This window comes from Malaclemys terrapin, chromosome 1, assembly GCF_027887155.1.
Source record: "Malaclemys terrapin pileata isolate rMalTer1 chromosome 1, rMalTer1.hap1, whole genome shotgun sequence".
Taxonomy (NCBI): domain Eukaryota; kingdom Metazoa; phylum Chordata; order Testudines; family Emydidae; genus Malaclemys; species Malaclemys terrapin.
In genome coordinates, this window is record NC_071505.1 from 154,940,214 (window position 1) to 154,944,696 (window position 4,483).

Here is a 4,483-nt window from a genome sequence, read left to right on the forward strand (position 1 = left end):
TTTTTTAATTCACAAAAAAGCTGGAATGATCCAGTCACAGTGCATTGTTTCTTTACTGTTGTTGATGGCCTTGCTGTTTCAGCCTCTTGTTTTCATTTCTTTTCATTCAGTTTATGATTAGCGCTTTCCATGTGTTCTACAGCTGTCTGCCTTGAAACGTAATCTACAGCCTTGCTGCATACAGTACAGAAAAGCACATTACCACCAACATGAAATTTGTCCTTGCCAAACTCAGTGACACCGTCTTTCAGGATGATTTTTAAAGTTTAATGCATCTTTCCTTAACTTTAATTACTCACATCTGGAAGTTGAAGTGAAAATTGAGAAGCATTAAAACACGAACCCCTATACTCCATTGAATAACCCTTACAAAAGTTAGTCTCCTTGGTGAAGGATCCAGGGTGTACCTCAGTACCCCCAGTTATACTCCCAAAATTCATTGTTTTGTTCATAAACAAGATGACTTCCTTTGCTGTTTTTTTACCCCTGCTGGTCTTCTCTCACATGAATGCACAATCTTCATTAGCGTCAAGCTTAGTAATGCAACTAGTCACATTGTGAGGCATAAAATACACAATGGTCAGCCAGAGACAGAAGTATTTATCTGCCTAAACAGAACTCATTTATCACTGTCTGGCAATCTGTCCTGTCCTAACTCACACCTTCAGAACATAGTTTTCAGTATAGATACATACCTTCTTAAATATGTGTACATACATCTTGCAATGATTAGGATGACCAATCATCCTAAAAGGTTGTCAGTAGAGACTTCACATGCCACCTTTAGCACATTAGCAGACCCAGGGGATCCCTTAAACCCCTAAGTACTCCTTATGCCCTCTGGCAATTCACACCAAGGGGTCCCTGGGTCACAGAGACGGTGGGGCAGATACACCAAATCTGAGTGGCACTGTGACTACGTGTGCTAGGTTGCAATGCCAATCAAATTTGCCCCTTTTCCTTTCTGTCTATATCTGCAGAGGGGCAGACACACCAAACCTGAGTGGTGCTGCTGTGACAGGGGAGCAGTCTTCTGCAATATACTGTGTAAACCGTATTGAATTAAGTTTAATACTTTTGCGATCCATTGCATTAAAAATGCAATTGTTTATGTGTTATTGTAGGATTGTACAGTAACTCCTCACTTAATGTTGTCCCGGTTAACATTGTTTCGTTGCTGATCTATTAGGGAACAAGCTCGTTTAAAGTTGCACAATGCTCCCTGATAATGTCATTTGGCAGCTGCCTGCTTTGTCCACTGCTTGCAGGATTCTCTGGGAGAGTAGCTCCTCCTTTTGGGGCTTAGAACTGGGTGGGGGGTAAGGTAAGGTATCCCCTGTAAGGTATGTGGCTCTGCAGCTGCCCAGCAGCACTTCAGCTGTCCCTCCCCCCACTGCCATCCTGCTCCTGCCCTGCCCTCTGCCTTGGAGCTGCTCCCCAGAGCTTCCTGCTTGCTGGGGGAGGAGGGGAAAAGAGTACTGATATCAGAATGCACCCCCCTCCCCGCTCAATACCCCCCTCTCCACAAAGCAGAGGAGGGGGACAGGGCTCAGGGACAGAAAGGAGGGAGCTTGCTGGAAGCTGTTGCTTCCTGTCTGAACTGGGTGATCTGCTTAAAAGGGCAATGTACTTGAAGTGGGGTCAGCGTACTTACAGGGGCAATGCACATCTCTCTCACTCATGCACGCACTCCCCAGCACTTTGGAAAGTCAGCACCAGTGCAGCCATCATGTGCTTCAGGAGAAGGGACTGGTGCGCTCCAGGTGGATAGTGTGGGCTCATCATCATGTTCAGTTTTTGCAGGGAAGTGTTTGCAGCTACTGCCCTGCATCTGTTGTGTTTCCTCCCTCCTGCCTCAGGCCAGGCTGCCTTGTAGAGTGTGAGGCTACATTAACAACAGCATATTAACCCTTGAGGGCTCAACTGAGTGCTAGTTCATCATTTAGCAGCAAGGCATTCCCTGGGAAATATTCCGCCCTCTTACTCCACCACCTTAACCAAGCTTCACAATCCTCATTGCTGTGTACAATATTAAACTGTTTGTTTAAAATTGTTTAAAACTTATACTGTATATGTATATAACGTCTTTTGTCTGGCAAAAAAAAAATCCCTGGAACCTAGCCCCCTCCCCCCCATTTACATTAATTCTTATGGGGAGATTGGATTCGCTTAACATTGTTTCACATAAAGTCACATTTTTCAGGAACATTACTACAACGTTAAGTGAGGAGTTACTGTATGGAACTCCTGTAGAGGAGATATGACTAACAATGTGGAAATTACATTACAAGCTTTCATAAAACACCTTACTTGACATATTTTATAGCACAATAACATTGTATACAGTCAGTTGATTCAACTGTTTTTCCCGCTTTCTTCTTCGGCGGGAATTCGGCAGCAGGTGCTTCCCTCCGAGAGGGACCCCTGCCGAACACTCTGACGTGCCGCCCCTTCCCCTTGGCCACCCCAAGCATCTGCTTGCTGGGCTGGTGCCTGGAACCAGCCCTGGTGAGACATGTGAAAGCGCACCTTGGGGAGAGGAGCAGTGGCCAAGTGCAAAGGGCTCCATTTGTTCTAAACTGTGGATCAGCTAATAGTATCAGAGGGGTAGCCGTGTTAGTCTGAATCTGTAAAAAGCAACAGAGGGTCCTGTGGCACCTTTAAGACTAACAGAAGTATTGGGAGCATAAGCTTTTGTGGATAAGAACCTCACTTCAGTCTTGCATCATACTTTTTGGCCTGAGGGCCACATTGGGATTGCAAAACTGTCTGGAGGGCCGGGTAGCAAAGGCTGTGCCTCCACAAACAGCCTGGCCCCTGCTCCCATCCGCCCCCTCCCACTTCCCACCTCCTGACTGCCCCCCTCAGAACCCTGACCCATCCAACTCCCCCCCGCCCTTGTCCCCTAACCGCCCCCCTCCCAGGACTCCCCGCCCCATCTAACCCCCCTTCTCATAGTCCCCTGACTGCCCCCCCAACCCTTATCCACACCCCTGCCCCCTGACAGGCCCCCCATGACCTCATGCCTATCCAACCCCCCTCATTCACCAGCCTCTGACCGCCCCCCCCTGAACCTCTGCCTCTTATCCAACCTCATGGCCCCAGCCCCCTTACCATGCTGCTGCGCGGCTCTGCAGGAATGTGCAACCCTGCCGTCCAGAGTGCTGCCCATGCGGCGGCGTGGCTGCAGGGGAGGGGGGATAGTAGGGGAGGGGCCGGGGGCTAGCCTCCCCAGCCAGTAGCTCAGAGCTATTCTATCTCCTAGAATTGGAAGGGACCTTGGGTCCAGCCCCCTGCCTTCACTAATAGGACCAAGTACTGATTTTGCCCTAGGTCCCTAAAGTGGCCCCCTCAAGGATTGAACTCACTACCCTGGGTTTAACAGGCTAACGCTCAAACCACCGGGCAGGATGGTCCTGCGAGTTGGATGTGGCCCACAGGCCGTAGTTTGCCTACCTCTGCTGTAGTATGTAAGAGCAGCCTGCAGGGTTGCTGTAATTCAGTAGTTCTCAAACTTTTTGTACTGGTAACCCCTTTCATACAGCAAGACTCCTCTATGCTCATGTAGATACCCCCTCCCCCCCACACACACACTTAAAGTTACATATACCGATGTCTACAGGAGTCTAAATTAGTGTAATGGAATCTAAGTTACATATCACCTCTGAATTTGGACCTGTGAGTATGAAGTGGGGCAGGGAGAAAAGACTAGCAGAGAAGGTGAGAGGGTAGACAGAGGGTCAAAGGAATAGGAGGAAAGGGGTTGTGGCAGATGGGGAGATGGAAAGAAAAGAGACCTATCGGAAAAGAAAATGAAAAGGGGGATGGCTGATTGGAGAAACCTGGGAAGAGAATTGGAAACTGATAGAGGAGAGAAGGGAAGGTGGGAAAGAGAAGGGAGGGAAGAAGGGAGGGAAGAAAGAGGAATGGAGGAAGGAGGGCGTGGAAAACAGGATGTTGAGGAGAAGATCCGGAAAGGGGGATAGAACAGGGAGGGTATGGAAAGAGATGGATAGAGGAGGTGGAAAAAGAAGGATGTGGAAAGGAGGCTGGATGGAAAAATGTGAAAGGGAAATGGATGGTGGAGATTAGAAGGAGGAGAGATGTGGAAAGGGGGATAGAAGGAGAAGGTTCGGGGAGGGATGTGAAAGTGGACATAGAGGAACTAGGCTAGGCAGAGGAGGAATGTGGAAGGGGGATAGAGGAAGGAGGAAAGTGTGGGTGGAGGGAGGAAGAGGAATGTGTGGAAGGGGCATAGAGGGAGGAGGGGAGAAGGGATATGAACTCATGGAGAGAGGAGGAAAGGGGGATGGAGGAAGGAGGTTAGGAGGAGGAATGTGAAGGAGGATGGAGGGAGGAGAAAGGGGGATGGAGGGAGAAAGTTAGGGGGAGGGATGTAAAGGGGTGGAGGGAGGAGGCTAGGAGGAGGGATGTGAGGGGGATGAAAGGATGTGAGGAAGGGGGATGGAGGGAGGCGGGTCGG